Source organism: Lissotriton vulgaris, chromosome 7 (genome assembly GCF_964263255.1).
Source record: "Lissotriton vulgaris chromosome 7, aLisVul1.2, whole genome shotgun sequence".
Taxonomy (NCBI): Eukaryota; Metazoa; Chordata; class Amphibia; order Caudata; family Salamandridae; genus Lissotriton; species Lissotriton vulgaris.
The window spans coordinates 83,833,398-83,853,099 of record NC_141695.1 but is presented as its reverse complement, the minus strand read 5'-3'; the positions used below and the strand labels follow the sequence as shown (position 1 = coordinate 83,853,099).

The 19,702-nt window shown below is 41.1% G+C and overlaps 1 pseudogene across 2 annotated transcripts in view; it reads left to right on the top strand.

The window, feature by feature from the left end:
* LOC147700839 (epidermal differentiation-specific protein pseudogene) overlaps positions 1-19,702 on the top strand; it is a 109,886-nt pseudogene that overhangs the window by 73,596 nt on the left and 16,588 nt on the right. The window lies entirely within an intron of this gene.

Below are 19,702 nucleotides of genomic sequence, written 5' to 3'. Positions count from 1 at the left end.
GAGACTTATTGATCGAAAGTTGCACATACATTTTTTTAATAAATCAATTGACTCCTGACGAAAACTGAAAATAGTACTACAGCTCCATTTGTATACTGGGGCCGTGTACATGTTATTTGCACCTCTTCAGCGACCACTTCCTATATATGCCTAGAAACAATCTCTTCTTTTTCAAAAGGAGTACCATTTTTTATGTCATAACAACAACCAGCTAAATCAACAGTATACACAAGTGTGTTATTTTGCAAATAGCTTCCCTCATTAAAATAAGGTTCTGTACTAGTGGTATGCCTTTATTCACCTTTAAAAAGTTTGCATACATTTTTTCTATTAATAAGTCATTTTCTAACAGTTCTTTTCTTCAAACACACCACTGTTTTATCTCAATCTATTTAATATTAATATAAATATTTTCCTCTCCAGAGAAAATGCTTTCTCAACCGTATTCTAGATGTGTTCTAGATGTGTTCCTTCTGTTTAAATGCAATATTTCTCCTCTTATACTTCTTCATCCTTTTCAAGCAATTTTACATTCCTCTAGTCCGAAACGTTTTAGCTCCTAATTCCCTAAACTGTTTCTGTCTCCATGTATAGTTAAATATTTTGTATTTTAAGACCTATTCTTTGAGGAATTGCTTAGTACTTTTACAAGTTTCTCTTTTTTCCCTCTGGCTATTTTTCTCCGAATTTCGCTTGTTTTTTCAGTCTGCAGGTCATAATACTGTTTTCTTTGTTTCTTTAGTCTTTCTCTCTTGTCAGGCATTGTAAATCTTGTTTCTCAAATAAAATCAGATGTCTGTAAAGAAACAAACAAAAAATTAACATCTACAACATATAACTTTATTGCTAATTTACCGACTAACTGGTTATTATTTTGTCTAGCTTTATTAGTTAGTTTTACAAGACATATTCTATTATTTTTTGCTCTGCTTTCAACAGTACAAAGATTTAACCCTCTAACATCTACCCATATTGAATATATATGTATTATAGATATGCTAAGTATAACATTAATGTGTCCTTGGTTGGGTCACTGTATGTATTACTCTCTCCCAGAATGTCTCACTGTATGTATCAGAGAGTATGTGACTAAGTTAGTGACTGTTTCAGTGTATCCAGAGATGTCTTTGTGTATCTATCAATGTGTCACCGAGCATCTCATTGTCTGTATATGTGGATGTGTCAATATCATACTGTATCTAATACTCTCTCATTGTATCTGAGTATGTGAATAAGTGAATGTGTCACTATGTCACTCAATGCATTACTGTGTTTAGGAGTATATCAGTGTATGCATTATTGTCTACAATAGTGTCTGAGTGTATGTATCAGTGAGTACATGAGTAACTCAGCGGGTGCATCAGGGTTTGCATGGGTGTCTTTGTGTATATATCAAAATACCCCTGGTATGTAACTGTGTGTATGTGACTATGTAAGTACATCAGTGCATGAATCACTGTGTGCAAGTTGGTGTCAATGTATGTATCAATATGTCGCCGGTGTTTCATTGTATGAATATGTGAATGTATAGATAAGTCGGTGAATGGATTACTATGTGCAGAGGTGCCTTGGTGTATATATTAATGTGTCCTAGGGTCTCTATTTGTTTACATAAGTGTCTGAATTGGCCACTTAGTGTTTCAATGTGTTCATGAGTATGTACCTGTATGCATTAACGACTCCCAGGAAATCTAACTGTATTAATAAGTCAGTGTGTTAGTGAATGCAACACTGTGTTCATTGCTTCTCCGTAGTTGGACTATAAAGTTTCTAAATGTAATGCAAAAAATACTGTCCTTTAATGTTTTCATCTGCTTTGTACAGTACACACATATAACTGTTTACCCATCTAACTTTCTTACAGATAGGTATTACAGATACACTTAGGGTCCGATTCCGATTTGGTAAAAGCCCCTACAAATAGCCGTACAGAGCATTTTTCCCGTACGTACGATGAAGTACGATTCATACCCAAAGCAGATTTCCGTACGAATCGTACGAAAGATCATACGACTGAAAAATATGTACGAACCGTACTCGGAACACAAAGTACGCGACGTCCGTACGGATCGAAGCCGCATTTTCCGACCCAGCAAGTACAATTCGTCTCGTCAACACCCCGTACAACTCTTTTTCTACGGAGCTCAAAACATCCGGAAAAGCATATTTTGACTCGAACAGCGTACGGAACGGACCCCCGGGTACAGGATGTACCCCCCATGACTGCTGGGGTACAGTTTGTAGGGGTACATTTCATAGGGGGATGGTTGGTGGGGGTTCGGTTTGTAGGGGTATGGTTCATAGGGGTACGGTTTGTTGGGGTACGGTTCGTAGGGGTACAGTTCTTAGGGGTACCGTGCATAGGGGTACAGTTGGTAGGGGTACGGTTCATAGGGGTATGGTTTGTAGGGGTACAGTTCATAGGGGGATGGTTGGTGGGGGTTCGGTTTGTAGGGGTATGGTTCATAGGGGTACGGTTTGTAGGGGTACGGTTCGTAGGGTTACAGTTCTTAGGGGTACCATGCATAGGGGTACAGTTCGTAGGGGTACGGTTTATAGGGGTATGGTTTGTAGGGGTATGGTTCATAGGGGTATGGTTCCTAGGGGTACAGTGCATAGGGGTATGGTTCGTAGGGGTACAGTTCGTAGGGATACGGTTCCTAGGGGTATGGTTCATAGGTGTACGGTTCTTAGGGGTATGATTCTTAGGGGTACGGTGCATAGGGGTACGGTTTGTAGGGGTACAGTTCTTAGGGATACGGTGCATAGGGGTACGGTTTGTAGGGGTACAGTTTGTAACTGTAAGGTGCGTAGGGGGGCGGTGCGTAGGGGGACTGTGCATTAACACCCCATGATTGCAGGGGTACAGTGCGTATGTGATTGTGTTGCTCTCCGTATGAATCGCTCATACGCTACTATTTCTGAACAAATCACATTCTGATTCCCCGGTCTGGATCGTACTTGTCGGGTCGTACAGCATGTTAACGATTCGTACTGTTCACTATCAGGGCCCGTATCATACGGATTTTCCCTTGCTTTTCGTACGGTTCACATAGATTTGGACGTATTTTTTTCCTATGGATCGTACTATGCAATTTGGACAGATTTTTATGATTCGTATGGGAAGGGCTACGAATTCGAATCGTCGTACAGATTTGTTTCCCGAATCGGAATCGGCCCCAAAATGTATTATTCTATGTATTCGTTTGTGAACATATGCATGATTACATAAAGTACTGTTTGACTTAGCCTACTGTTGTGTGCCTCACTGTGTATCTGGCCCTGTAAATGCCACTATTATTATTTTGATGGCAATCTTTCTAGGAAATGTAATATCTACTTTATAACTTTATAGTGCTTGTCCCTGCATTTAGTTTCTGCTTAGGGTCTCTCAATTCTAATCTGTGTATGTCAGCCCTGTATTACTGTGCCATTACTTTGTGCCTCTGTTTCTAAGTGTGTTACTGTATATATAGTTCTGTACTTTATTTTCTAACTATATCTTTCAGTACCTGTACATGTGCTGCTATATAGTTCAATTTCTCTTTGGGTACCTCAGCTTACATTTTACTATTTGGCTAGTTATCTAACTGCATACATCAATATCTCTCTGATTGACTTACTGCACACATCAGCTTCCTTCTGACTCTAAAAATATATGCATTACCACATCCTTTGCTATGTTACTGTATGGATAGCTATATCAGTATGAGTGAAAAGTAAATATATTTGACTCTACCTTGCGGTCTTACTAAAAGCATCAGTGTGTACCAGGTCATCTAAATCTACATATCTGTGTATAAGTCATTGCAAAAGTGTATACATAATAAAATAACTCAATATCTCATACATGCATTAGCATTTCACTTCTTTTGTCTCTGACTACATTGGTGTATACCTGTGTTTTGTTCTTCTTCACAACTTTACACTCATATTTCCAGATCTGTAAAACTTACTTTGTTTTCATTTTCTACTATCAGTTCCTTTTAGTTTTCAGAAGTATCCTGCTCACTTTCATTAACCTTACTCACACTCACTCCCGCTCTATCAACTTTTTTATACGGCAGCTTATTTCACATAGCTGCTAATGTGATTGTTGGTATGTATTTTTCGTTCTCAGTATCAGGTTGCCAAATGTGTCTCAAGAAAGCCCACAGAAACCGAGCAAAAAATTCGTAAACAACTCTTATATAAGGCAACCGTTAAATGCACCCTCTTCTACTTTTCTTTCAAGGTTACAGAGGTTGCAAACAAATTTAAACTCTGCTTTCGATTCCTTACTAATCATACAGCTCTTCTGAATGGTCACATTCTTAACCTTTTGTTTAACTCCTCTAAAGAAACCCAATTTGTTAGGGGTTTTGGCCGAGATCTGTGGATCTACAAGCAGCCCTAGTGTAATCTCCCAGTAGTTGCGCAAATCCATGCGGCAAGCAAAAATCTTTTTTAAGACCTATTATTAAGCACTACCACTTACACACCACTTCCCTAAATTTACACCCAATCTTTATTCATTATTTCTTTCATGAACAATTTCTCCTCACATTGACATTCTATAATGTTTTTATCCCTCCCCATTGTAGCTTGTAGCTCTCTTCCTATGGTGACCAGAATTTTAACATTCTCTGATAGCAGTAGATCACATGTTCACAACAGTCTCTACAGTAGCAGCTAAATCCTACACCCAAGACAGTAGGTGTGGTTGAGTGTATAGATAAAAGTGTTGGTGTGAGAGTCTGTCTATGGGTTTGTGAATGGGTGTGACAGTGTATGCATGATTGGAAGAGTGTATGAAAATTTACATTTATAAAGCGCACAGACTACCCGTAGGCCTTGCAGTGCTTTTAACTGAAATCCAAGGCAGCCAGCTAGGAAGATTAACAGGCGTTGCTGAACAAGTGGGTCTTTAGAAGCTTCCTGAAAACCATCCTGTTGTTGTTTTCCCTGAGGGCAAGCAGGAGAGAATTCCATATTCTCACAGCATTGTACGAGAATGAGCGGCCGCCCCAGCGAGCCCTGTTTATCTTGGTCGTGGTGGCTAATTGCAGTGACCTTGAGCGCAGAGCTCTGAGGAGAAGGTAGGGGGTAGCTAAAGGATGTATTATGGCTGGACCCGTTCTGAGTATTGTTTTTTGAACAAGACACATCGCCATAAATTGTACCCTTGCTGCCACAGGGATCCAATGTAACTTTTTAAAGACATTTTTGGCCGACTGCCAGCGAGGAATTTGAAAAAGCAGCCGGGCCGCACAGTTTTGGGTAACCTGGAGTTTGTTGATCACTGCCACCGGGGCTCCCAGATAGAGAGCATTACCATAGTCCAGGCGTAAGAGTATCAGGGCCTGGACCATGACTCTCCTCGCCTGGAATGGGAGCAGGGGGAGAACCTTCTGGAGCATTCTCATCAGCCCAAAACAGATGGATGCGGTTTTGGCCTGACAGGTGAAATCAAGTGATTTATCGAGCCAAACTCCCACGCTTTTTATCTCAGATTTGGGGAGAGAAGGGGTGCCTAAACATGTGGGCCAGAAAGAGGCCAGACTGGTAGGTGGTAGGTGTATGTATGTGAGAGTGTCTGCATGGATATGTGAGTGGGTAAAACATTCGCTGTATAGATATAAGTGTGGGTGTGAGAGTTTTGGGATGGGTATGTAAATGGATGTAACAGTGTCTTTAGGTTATCTGAATGGGTATGGCAGTGTTTGTATGGGTATGGGAGTTAGTTTAAACGTTTCTTTAAAGGTGTATGTGTGGGAGTGAGCGTCTCAATTGGTCTGTGAATGGGTTTACCAGTGTCTGCATGGGTGTAAGAGTGGGTGTGAGAGGGTCTGCATGGGTATGTGAGTGGGTGATAAAGTGTATGTATGAATGTGAGTGTGGACGTGAGAGTCTCTGTATGGGTTTGTGAATTGGTGTAACAGCGTCTGTAGGATATCTGCATGGGTGTGACAGTGTCTGTAGTGGTATGTGAGTGGGTATAAAAGTGTTTAAATAAGGGTAAAGGTTGGTGTGAGAGTCTCAATGGGGTTGTGAATGGGTTTACCAGTGTCTGCACGGGTGTAGGAGTGGGTGTTAGAGGGTCTACATGGGTATGTGAATGGGTGTGAAAGTCTTTATATGGATGTAAATGTGGGTGTGACAGTCTCTGTATGGGTTTGTGAATGGTTGTAACAGTGCCTGTAGAATATCTGAATATGTATAACAGGGTGTGTATGGGTATGTGAGTGAGTGTAAAAGTATATATATATATATATATATATATATATATATATATATATATATATATATATATATATATATATATATATATATATATATATATATACATGTGTTAGTGTGGGGATGAGAGTCTCTCTCTCTAGGTTTCTGAATGAGTGTAACAGTGGCTGCATGGGTGTAAGAGTGGGTGTGAGAGGGTCTGTATGGGTGTGTGAGCGGTCATGACAATCTCTATATGGATTTAAGTGTGGGTGGGAGAGTCTCTGTATGGGTTTGTGAATGCATGTAACTGTGTTTATCGAATACCTGAATGGATGTGATAGTGTCTGTATGGGTATTTGAGTGGGTGTAATATTTTCTATATAGGAATAAGTATGGGTTTAAGAGTCACTGTTTGGGATTGTTAATGAGTATAACAATGTCTGTATGATATCTGAATGGATGTGACAGTTTTTTTGTATAGGTATGTGAGTGGGTATAAAGGTGTCTAAATAGGTATAAAGGTAGGTGTGAGACTCTATGGGCTTGTGAAGGGTTGTAACAGTGTCTGGATGGGTGTTAGAGTGGATGTGATAGTGTGTGTAATGGGTTTGTGAATGGGTGTAACAGTGTCTGTAGGATATTATCTGCATGGTTGTGACAGTGTCTGTAGTGGTATGTGAGTGGGTATAAAAGTGTTTATATGGGTGTAAAGGTTGGTGTGAGAGTCTCAATGGGTTTGTGAATGGGTTTACCAGTGTCTGCGCAGGTGTAGGAGTGGGTGTTAGAGGGTCTACATGGGTATGTGAATGGGAGTCAAAGTCTTTATATGGATGTAAATGTGGGTGTGACAGTCTCTGTATGGGTTTGTGAATGGTTGTAACAGTACCTATAGGATATATGAATATGTATAACAGTGTGTGTATGGGTATGTGAGTGAGTGTATATGAGTATGAGTGTTTTTATATATATATATATATATGTGATCAAGGTCACCGTGTCGTGGCCGGGCCGAAACGCGTCATGCTGGCAACTGTGAGAGAATAAACCACCTTTGAATTTCTAATCCAGCGCTGTGGAGTGGTCTGTACCTGTGGTTTCCGTTGGTTGTTTATGGAATGCTTTTCCTTGGGCAGAGAACGGAGCAGGACTGTGAAGCGTATATATATATATATATATATATATATATATATATATATATATATATATATATATATATATATATATATATATATATATATATATATATATAGTCACTGAAAAAAACATAGGTTTCACAACAATTATAGGTAGGATTTAGCATTTAAAAAACCTCTTAAATTCACTGAAAAAACCATAGGTTTCACACCAGTTATAGTTACCTGGAAATTTTACTGACATAAAACCATTGAAATTCCCACGTTATAGTTAGTTGGACTCACTATAACTTGCGCGTGTAATGCACTGCTGATGACATCACATATTACATCACTCATGACATAGTCAGTGATATCACTCATGACATCACTGATGACACCATCCAGTGAATGTGTGCCTTTCTGAAAAATAAACATGTTTTATATATGTATATGTAAAGGTCAATGGAAGAATAAATGTTTAAATAAGTGTCTTAATAAATGGTTTTTTTTTAAAATGATTGGTTAACTGGCTTATTAAGTGTATCATAGTGAATACATATATTAGCGAGTATTGTTTAAATATTTAAATGTTTGTATCAGTGTTTCACTTTGTGTATAAGTGGGTGCATGGGTTGGTGAGTAGCTACATGTGTGTTTATATGGGTTATTAGATGTTTTTTTAGTATCAGTATAAGTGTCTGTATGATTTGGTGGGGGGTTTACTTAGCACACAGATGCATCAATGACTGACTCACTGTTTGTATGTGTTTTGAAGACAGCATATGTGCCGGACTGTATGGGTGAATGAGTGTGTATATGTATGTGTTAGTAAGTGAATGACTGTCTTACTAGTGTCTTTATCAGTAACTACATATGTTTTAATCTATTATATGTGAGTATTGGTGTATATAAGTGAGTATATGTGAGAGTCAGAGATTGAAAGAGTTCTTGTTTAAATAAGTATGTGTTTCTATAAGTGATTGTTTAATAGAGTAAGTATGTGTAAGTTTCCTTAGAAGTAAGGTGGTAGTGTGTGTATAGCTGTATATGCAAAAAAATGGATGTTCAATATTTTATTTGCATGTGTGAATATGTGTGTGAGCAACTTTTGGAAGACTGTTGGTGTGTTAACGGATGTATAGGTGTCTCACTACATATGATGAGTGAGTATATGTATGACTGACTATATAGAACTGTTGGTGAATGAGTGGATGTGTATGTAAATGGTGGAATTACTGAATTGGTTGTTGTAACTGGTATAGGTATCTCCACTTTTTTGAAAATGCTAGTTTCTATTTTTGAATATGTGTTTCAAGGGTTACTTCACAGTAAAAACAGGTCAGTCTCTCTGTCACAAGGATGGTGTCATCAGTGATGTCATGAGTGATGTCACTGACCATGTCATGAGTGATGTAATATGTGATGTCATCAGCAGTGCATTACACGCGCAAGTTATAGTGAGTCCAACTAACTATAACGTGGGAATTTCAATGGTTTTATGTCAGTAAAATTTACAGGTAACTATAACTGGTGTGAAACCTATGGTTTTTTCAGTGACTTTAATAGGTTTTTTAAATGCTAATTCCTAACTAAAAGTCTCACTTTATAAGTAAGACTGTTAGCGCTCTAGTTGTTCTTTAGAACACTCTGGTACATACTATCATTGGGCTATAGTTGCGCTACATCTGGCTGATATTTGGGCTACATTTGTATTTTTTTGTCTCTGGTGGCCATCTTTGGGCTACATTGGGCTGCATTGGGCTACATTGGGCTACATTTGGGCTACATTTGGGCTCTAACATATATATAGCCCAATGTAGCCCAATATATATTTTTTAAAAGTTAATTTTCTTAAAAACAACTGGAGCATATATCTTGAGACATAGCAAATGCACATCGGGCTACCAGTCCTTACAATTTTTCATTTTTTTTTCTTGGAGCGCTCCCGGTGCGCGCCCCGGTGAGCGCCCCGGAAAGCGTAGTATTTTGAAGCGCCCCGGTGCGCGAACCGGGAAGCGTCCCGTTAGCGCCAATGTCGCGATCGTAAACAACATCGTGACGCGTCGCGTAAGCGTGACGTATCGCGTAGCCGCACGATGTGTCTTATGACGCGCTGCGTAAACGCACCCGGAAGCGCTCCGCGGCGCGGTCCGGAGCACGTAACGTAAGCGCGCCGGAGCGCGTAACATAAGCGCATCGGGTCATGTGACTTGAAAATAACACTTTTCATTGGTTCTCATCATTTTTTTTCTCCAAATAATGAAAGCCCCCTCCTTTTTTCCTCATTCTTACTTTCTTCATTGAGAGAGCAAGAGCTATTTTTGAGGAAACAATGGCATCACTTGTTGCTGCAGCTGGTGTACCTCCACCACCACTCCCACCACCAAGAAAAGAAGGTCCACCACCACAGTTTCTTGGAGGACAAGAAGAAGAGGAGGAAGAAGAGGAGGAGGATCAACAACGAAGGCGCTTCCTCCCTGAAGGACCAAGACAAAGGCACGTTAACGTGCACTTCATTTGGCAATTCTTTTCTTTTCCAGATGACCAGAAAAAGGTGAACGCCCCCAAAGTCACCTGTCTTATTTGTGACAAGGTTCTCTCCAGGGGCAATCCCTCAAAAAAATATTATTTTGGTAATTTTACCATGATCCGCCACACGGAGAGGTGGCATCCCAATATTTTAGCCCAGGCTGAAGCCCAGGAACTTCGAAACAACCCACCCCCTGTGGCCAGCACTTCCTCTTCTGTACCCTCACTTTCTGGTCCTGAAGAACACCAAATGGTGCCAAATATTCAGCCAAATTTTGGCAAGCTCAAATTTGTTTGCATTTTCTGTGGCAAAACATTATGCTATGGTGAACTTAGCGTCACCTTAATAAATAATGCTGTAGACAACCACCAATGCAGCAAGGAAAGAAAACAGTAATTCTTTTCTTTATTTTGCTCCTGTTGAGCCATTTCCAATTCTCTGTTTTTTGTTTGTTCCCTTAAAAAAAAAACCCAAAAATATAAAATTGTTTAAAACACAAAAAAATAAAAAAATGTTCAGAAAAATAATAAAAAAAATATAAAACAACAAAAAGAATTTAAAAAAAAGTTCTTTTCACAACTACCTCCCATTTATAAAATATTGCCCCACATTTTTTTTCCCCCGCGAGGCCCTTTTATAGCCCCCACATCAAACCTAGGGGATCAGGGGGGGTCTACCCTGCCCCCTTATGGTCATTTCCCCCTTTGTTTTTGCCACCTCTTGTGTCTCGATCCTACCGAGACACAAGATGGCGGCCGCTCCGGACTGTTTCTAATGTTTACAGACACCCAAGAACCAATCAGCTTTCTGCACGCAAGTCGCGTGGCGTGCCCGGAGCGCTCCCCGGAGCGCGTACCGGGGCGCTGCTATAGATAAATATATTTTTTTGAACCTAAATTACTCAAAATCCACTGGAGCACATATCTTGAGACATAGCAAAGGCACATCGGGCTACCAGTCCCTACAATTTTGCCAAGTTTGGTGGAAATCCATTCAGCCGTTGGGGCTAAAAGTGAGGTCGACAGCCCTATGGAAATTAACATGGGGAAAACGCGGTTTGGGACCCCCCTTTTATCTCGGCCCCCACTTGACAAATCCCCCCCAAACTTTTCAGGGAAGGACCGGGGCGCCGAAAGGCCATTTTGAGGACATTTGTGTTGGGTCGGGCTTGCTCCTCCCTCCCGTGTTGCTGATGGCGGCTGTAGGGGGCGTTAATGGTGCTCCAGGCTTCCTCGATGAGATGGCGTTTCGGAGCAGCAGCAGTAGGTCAGACCTGAAATAATCAGAGAAAGCGTAGTTTTGGCAGCGTATCCTCCGGAGCCCGAGTCCTGCTGACCAACGCCTTGCTTGCAAGCACCCTGACAGAGACTGCATTTTTTCAGCTACATCAATTCTGGACATCTGATTTCGGCGGTGGGTGAGTCTTTCCAAGCGTGGGGCAATAGCTGCAACAGCATTTACGGCGGCAGACTCAAGCATAGGCAGCTGGAGGTGCGAGAAGAGTGGCACGAGCCGTACGCTTGTTCAAGGCTCCTGACTCTTTAAAAAAGCGGGTCTTTCTTCTTTTTTGTGGCACTCACTTGACTTGGGGCATTGCGAAGTTTGAACTGAAGCATCTTTCCCTTCCTTGGGGGCCAGGACTACATTATCCAGCATGCTTTGCTTCCCCAATGCTTCTGATGCTAAGGGTGCAAAAGGAGCCCTGTAATGGCTGAGAGCAGCTGAGCGTTGCCCTGCGTTGAAGTCTTTGGCAAAGTCTCGGTATACTGCAGTGGGAAGGGCTGCCTCTGAAACAAGCTTCACAGCCTTACAGAGTCTCTCTCTCGTTTTGCTTCCCCACGCTGACTCTTATTTACCTAGGCGAAAAATAACTTCAGAAGTTTTTCTTTTCTTTTGACAAGTAACAACGAGCTAACTTGTTAAATGGTCTCTCTTGAGGTCTTCCAGTCAAAACTGCCACAACAAGCTCGATTGTTCGGTCTTAACTAATAGACATTACTCTTTCTTGGTGAGAGATCCGGCAGATGTCCCGAGCGAGAGAGCCTCTTACTCCGAAGGGCCGGAACACAGAGCTGCGGATGAAACCAGCCCTTTGATCTCCCTCCCCCTGGATGTCACTCTTCTGACCCTCTTTCTATCTGGTGTCCCAGATACTTGACTGACAGTGAGTTGCTGGCCTGAAAGGACGACGTGGGACCCGTGCGCTTTGCTAGCGCTTGTGAATCTGTGTGGGGCTACCTGAGGGGAAAGGACCGAGTCTGCATCACATGCCGAGGGACTCTGAGGACCAGCAGTCTCTCTGCTCCCCAGCTGCTGCCTCTTCCCTCGGCATTCCCGCCCCCGCCTGTAGTGTTTAAATCTCGCTCCTAATCCCGTGACGCGGGACGCGCGCGGGACATAGCCCGGGCAAAGGGCGGGCCCTCTACGGCCCTCAAAGGCCGATTAAGGACGGGACGGGCCACCCCCCTTGGCTGGCACATCGTAGGCCTTCTAAATAGAAGGTAAAGACCCCCTCTATTCGTTCCGTTTCCATACTTTGTGGACTCTTTCATATATCTCGGCCCTACATCCCTATACCACCATGACCTCCAAGGGGGACCATACAACCAGTGAAGCTGGTACTGGGCAAACGTTCTCCCTGTTAGACGAGTTAAACCTCCTATGCAAAACAAAATATGCCACACTGGAAACTCCCCCTCCGCCCAAAAGTGTTAGTATACTCCCAGACAAGGCTACACTTTTAGATCTTCCCATATTAGTTAACAAACCCTACAGCCCGAACACACAAAGTATTGAACTCTCTCAGGTCCCATCTGCAAAAAGGAAAAATAAAGATGTCAATCAATACGGAAACAACCCCAAAACCCCAAAATTGTGCAGATGCCCATCCACTGCTAACTCCCCAATGATTCCACCGATTGCTGATCTTCCTGAAGCTATAACATCCCCCTCCCACCTGCAAATACTACCCTTTATCGAACAATTGGTTAGCTCTATGATAGCTCCGCTATTAGAGAAAATGAACTTGCTAGGGGAACGGCTTTCTGAGATAGAGAAAGCCATTAAGTTAAACTCACTGGTTGACAAACATAGTGTCACATCCAATTGCCCTAAGACACCTTCTACCCATCTAGGCTCAAAACTACTTGTGCAGGATAAAGGGTGTCAAACACAACCTAATGCCCCTAGTGCTTCAGGGCAAAAAAAAACTAAATATCCTATTAAAGTTTCCCTTCCTCAACCGACCACGCCTAGAGTAGGTCATAACAAAGTTAACTCTATTCATTTACCTCCAGAAGCGGCCCCATGCGTGTGCATCCTTGCGGGTGTACCTACTCTCCCACCGGGAAAAATTGAGAGTCAATATGACTTAGTCAATAAAACCAAATTTTGGCTGTCAAAAAATAGGCCACTGCCTCGTAATCTATACGGAGCAATAAGGAGTGTTAGAAGGGTGGGTTTGTTGGGCTCTCTCCCCAAAGATGTGGCGGGGGATCTGGTACTTGTGAGATTCAGAGACCAAAACATTGTCCCTTATTTTAAAACTTGGCCGCCTCAAGTAAGAGACGGCCCAATATCAATATGGGACCTACATGACTTTTACCCCATAATACCGTGTTTTCCTCCATGAATACCTGGACAGGTAACAATGACCAATTAAGAACTCCTACGCTTAACCACGAACTCCTTTGATACTGCCACAACCTTGGAGTGGAAAAGGTTATGTCCGGGACCCTACCTCACTGTACTTTGGTCATTTAAAATGTTTTTATTATTATCTGGATTGTAAATTGTATTTATTATGAACTTTTATGGTTTTGTATCTCAAAAACCGAATAAAGTATATTTGAATTTGAATTTGAGGACATTTTCAGGCAGATTCGTCAACCGGCGCCAAAGTTATTCCAAATCGAATTTTGAGATTTAACATTGAAAAAAAATCCTAACTATAACTACCTACTGGCGACCGCCAGTAGGTAATATATAAAAATATATAAATATATATATGTATATTACCTACTGGCGGTCGCCAGTAGGTAGTTATAGTTAGGATTATTTTCAATACAAAATCTCAACATTCTATTGTGAATAACTTTGGCGCCGTTGAGGAATCTGCCTGTAAATTTCCTCATATTTGCCTCACGGCGCCCCGGTCCTTCCCTGGAAGTTTGGGGGGGGATTTGTCAAGCGGGGGCCGAGATAAAAGGGGGGTCCCAAAACATGTTTTCCCCATGTTAATTTCCATAGGGCGGTCGACCTCACTTTTAGCCCGAACGGCTGAATGGATTTCCACTAAACTTGGCAAAATTGTAGGGACTGGTAGCCCGATGTGCCTTTGCTATGTCTCAAGATATGTGCTCCAGTGATTTTTGAGTAATTTAGGTTCAAAAAAATATATATACATCTATAAGCGCTAACCAGAGCGCTACGCAAGTTCGCGCGCGGAAAGCTCTCGGGTGTCTGTCAACATTCCAAACAGTCCGGAGCGGCCGCCATCTTGTGTCTCGGTAGGATCAAGACACAAGAGGTGGCAAAAACAAAGGGGGAAATGACCATAAGGGGGCAGAGTAGACCCCCCTGACCCCCTAGGTTTGGTGTGGGGGCTATAAAAGGGCCCCGTGGGGCAAAAAAAATAATTTTTGGCAATATTTTGTAAATGGGAGGTAGTTCTGAAAGGAACTTTTTTAAAATTCTTTTTGTTGTTTTATATTTTTTTATTATTTTTCTGAACATTTTTTTATTTTTTTGTGTTTTTGAACCATTTTATAATTTTTTTTGTGATTTGCGCGGGGGGAGCGCCTGGTACCCGCACCGCGGAGCGTACCGGGAAGCGTTCCATGAGAAAAAAGAATGATAGAGTTTTTAAAAAATGTAGCCTTTTTTTAAAAATTGGATGTAGTTCTAAAAAGAACTATTTTTTTTTCTTCTTTTTGTTGTTTTATATTTTTCTAATGTTTTTTGAACATTTTGTACTTTTTTGGGCTTTTGTGAACTATTTTATATTTTTTTGTTATTTTTATGGGGAGAAACAAAAAACAGGGAATTGAAAATGGCTCAACTGGAGCAAAAAATAATCAGGAAAAAATTAGGGTTTTTTGGGGCAATTGTGGTTGTCACCAGCAAGGAGGATGAGCTTTATGCTCTGTTCACCATAGGAGATGGACTTACCACAAAAAATAAATGTAATTCTGAATTCCCCAAACCGTGGTTGTATGCAAGGGATCGTCTCCCTTGTCTCTGGTCCCGATGGAGTGGGTTGCTTTCTTATGGAGGTGGTGGTTGAAGATTGGGGAGGGTTACTGGCCAGTTCTCTCACCTCTGCGGCAGCATAGTTTTTCGAATGCTTGGCTGCATGTGTCTAATCATGGTATTATTACCAAAAGAATATTTTTTGTTAGGGTTCCCCCTTGAAAGTTCCATGCCACAGATTAGGCAAGTAACTTGGGCGCATTGACTTTCTTCTTGCCCTCTGGGATAGAAAAAAACTCCCATACAATGTGCTGCCTTGGCTTGTATGGAGTATTGTCTTCTGGCAGCCACCTTCTCCCCTCCTCCTCCTCCTCCTCCTCCTCCTTCTCCTCTTCTTGACCACCAATGTAATGTTGTGGGGGCCTTCTTGGTGGTGGTGGTGGTGGTGGTGGTGGTGCAGATGCTCCAGCTGCTGCTGCTACTGTAGCCATTTTAAAGTACTAAATATTTCTGATAGATTTCCAAACAGGTCTTCCTCAGTCAAAGGACAAAGTCAAAATAAGGAAAAAAGGTGGGGTCTTTCATCATTTGGAAAAAAAACTGTCCTGAACCAATGAAAAGTGTTATTTTCAGGTCACATGACCCGGGCTTTCATCATTTAGAAATCAAAACTGTTCTGCACCAATAAAAAATATTTTTTTTTAGGTCAAATGACCCAACGTGCTTAAACGACGTGCCCCCGGGAGCGCCACGGGGCACACCACGGGGCGCGTCGCGTAAGCGCGTCAGATGATTACGTTGCGCGATCGTATTCGCTCGAGTATTTCCGGGTGCGTTACGCCGTGCGTACCACGCGGACGTGGCTACGCGATACGTCATGATGTTTTCGTTCGCGGCAATAGCGCTAACGGGATGCTCACCCTTGCGCGGCCCGGGGCGCTCCGAAAAAATGCGCTTTCCAGTGCGCACACCGGGGCGCGCACCGGGAGCGCACCAGGGCAAAAAAATGAATAAATAAATAAAAAAGTATTATATAAATATACAATATAGGATTCATTATAAAAAATATTACATTTCATAGGTTTGAGGCCCTATATATAGTTAGGAATTAGCATTTAAAAAACCTTTGAAATTCACTGAAAAAACCATAGGTTTCACACCAGTTATAGTTAGGAATTAGCATTTAAAAAAATCTCTTAAATTCACTGAAAGAATCATAGGTTTCACACCAGTTATAGTTAGCTGGAAATGTCACTGACATAAAACCATAGAAATTCCAGCGTTATAGTTAGTTGGACTCACTATAACAAGCGCGCCTGCAATGCACTGCTGATGACGTCACATATTACATCACTCATGACATCGTCAGTGACATCACGCATGACATCACTTATGACACCATCCTTGTGACAGAGTGAGAGACCTCCTTTTAGTGTAATGTAACCCTTGAAATAGATATTCAAAAATAGAAACTAACATTTTCAAAAAAATGGAGATACCCATACCAGTTACAACAACCAATTCAGTAATTCCACCATCTATATACACATCCACTCATTTACAAACAGTTCTACATAGTCCCTCATACATATACTCAGTCATCATATGGAGTGATACATCTATCCATCCTGTTATACACCGACAGTCATCCAAAAGTTACTCACACACATACTCACACATGCAAATATATTATTGAACATCATCCATTTATTTGCATATAAAACTATACACACACTACCTCTTTACTTCTAAGGAAACTTACACATACTTACTCTCTTAAACAATCACTTATATAAACATATACTTATTTAAACAGGAACTCTTACAATTTCTTACTCTCACATATACTCACTTATATACATCAAAACTCACATACACTAGATTAAAATATATGTCGTTACTAAAAAACACAATAGTGAGGCAGTCATTCACTCACTAACACACACATATACACACTCATCCACCCATACAGTCCTGCACATATGCTGTCTTCAAAACACATACAAACAGTGAGTCAGTCACCAACCCATGCAGCTACTTATACACAAAGTGAAACACTGATACATATATTTCAATATTTAAAAGTTACTCGCTAATATATGCATTCAATAAAATACACCTAATAAGGCAGTTAACCAATCATTTATTTTTTTAAACATCCATTTACACACTTATTTAACCATGTATTCTTCCATCAACCTTTACAAATACAAATATTAAACATATTAATATTAAAGAAAAACACACATTCACTGGCTGGTGTCATCAGTGATGTCATGAGTGATGTCACTGACGATGTCATGAGTGATGTAATATGTGACGTCATCAGCAGTGCATTGCAGGCACGCTTGTTATAGTGAGTTCAACTAACTATAACGTTGGAATTTCTATGGTTTTATGTCAGTAAAACCTCCAGCTAACTATAACTGATGTGAAGCCTATGTTTTTTTCAGTGAATATATATATATATATATATATATATATATATATATATATATATATATATATATATATATATATATATATATATATATATATATATATATATATATATAGTACATGTGTAAGTGTGGGGATGAGAGTCTCTATAGGTTTCTAAATGAGTGTAACAGTGGCTGTATGGGTGTAAGAGTGGGTGTGAAGGGGTCTGTATGGGTGTGTGAGCGGTCATGAAAATCTCTATATGGATTTAAGTGTGGGTGGGAGAGTCTCTGTATGGGTTTGTGAATGCATGTAACTGTGTTTATAGAATACCTGAATGGATGTGATAGTGTCTGTATGGGTATGTGAGTGGGTATTACAGTCACTGTATGATATACATCTGGGTGTGAGAGTCTCTGTATAGGTTTGGGAATAGGTGTAGCAATGTCTGTTTGAAAGCTGAATGAGTGTGACAGTGTTTGTATAGGTATGTGAGTGGGTGTAAATGTGTGTAAATAGGTGTGAAGGTAGGTGTGAGACTCTATGGGCTTGTGAATGGTTGTAATAGTGTCTGAATGGGTGTAAGAGTGGATGTGATAATGTGTATATAGGTATGTGAGTGGATATTACACTCTCTGTAGGATATAAGCATGGGTGTGAGAGTCTCTGTATAGGTTTGGCAAACGGTGTAACAGTGTCTGTATGATATATGAATGGGTATATGAGTGGGTGTCAAAGTGTCTATGTAGGTGAAAGTGGAGGTGTGAGAATATTTGTATGGATTTGTGAATGAGTGAAGCAATGTCTGCATGAGGTTATGCATGGGTTTGAGAGGGCTTTTACAGGTATGTGAGTGAGCATGAAAGTCTGCATGGATATAAGTGTGGGTGTGATAGTCCCTGTATGGGTTTATGTATGGCTGCATATGTGTCTGTAGGATATCTGAATCAGTGTGTCAGTGTTGGTATGGGTATGTGTGTGAGTTTAAGAGTGTCTATACAGGTGTGAATGTGGGTGTGAGGGTCTCTGTATGGGTTTGTGAATTGGTGTAACAGTGTCTGAATGGGTGTAGTAGTGGATGTTAGAGTGTCTGTATGGTTTTGTGAATGGATGCAACAGTGTCTGCATGGGTATAAGAGTAGAAGTGAGAGTGTGTGTATGGATATAAGTGTGGTTGTGAGTCTCTGTATGGGTTTGTGAATGGTTATAACAGTGTCTGTAGGATACCTGGACGGGCGTGACAGTGTCTGTACATGTATGTGAGTGGGTGTCAAAGTGTCTATATAGTTGAAAGTGGTGGTGTGAGAATCTTTGTAGGGATTTGTGAATGAGTGAAGCAATGTCTGCATGGGGTTATGTGTGGGTTTGAGTGGGCTTTTACAGGTATGTGAGTGAGCGTGAAAGTCTGTATGGATATAAGTGTGGGTGTGATAGTCCCTGTATGGGTTTATGTATGGCTGCATCAGAGTCTGTAGGATATCTGAATCAGTGTGACAGTGTTGTTATGGGTGTGTGTGTGAGTTTAAGAGTGTCTATACAGGTGTAAATGTGGTTGTGAGGGTCTCTGTATGGGTTTGTGAATTGGTGTAACAGTGTCTGAATTGGTGAAGTACTGGGTGTGAGAGGGTCTATATCGTTTTGTGAATGGATGCAACAGTGTCTGCATTCGTATAAGAGTAGAAGTGAGAGTGTGTGTATGGATTTAAGTGTGGTTGTGAGTCTCTGTATGGGTTTGTGAATGGTTATAACAGTGTCTGCAGGATACCTGGATGGGCGTGACAGTGTCTGTATGTGTATGTGAGTGGGTGTCAAAGTGTCAAAGTGTCTATATGGGTGAAAGTGGAGGTGTGAGAATCTCTGTATGGGTTTGTGAATGGGTGTGACAGTATCTGCATGAGTGTAAGAGTAGATGTGAGACTGTATGTATAGGTATGTTAGTGGGTGTGAAAGTCTCTGTATGGATATAGGTATGGGTGTGAGAGTCTATGTTTGGGTCTGAGAATGGCTGCAACCATGTCTGTAGTATATCTCAATCGATTTGACAGTGTCTCTATGGGTACATAAGTGAGTTTCAAAGTGTCTACATACGTGTAAGTGTGGGTATGTCAGTGTCTGTGTGGGTTTGTGAATGGTTTTAACCATGTCTGAAGTGTGTAAGAATGGATGAGAGAGTATGTGCATGGGTATGTGAGTAGTGTGTGAGTCTCTGTATGGCTGTTAGTGTGGTTGTGGAAGTCTCTGTATG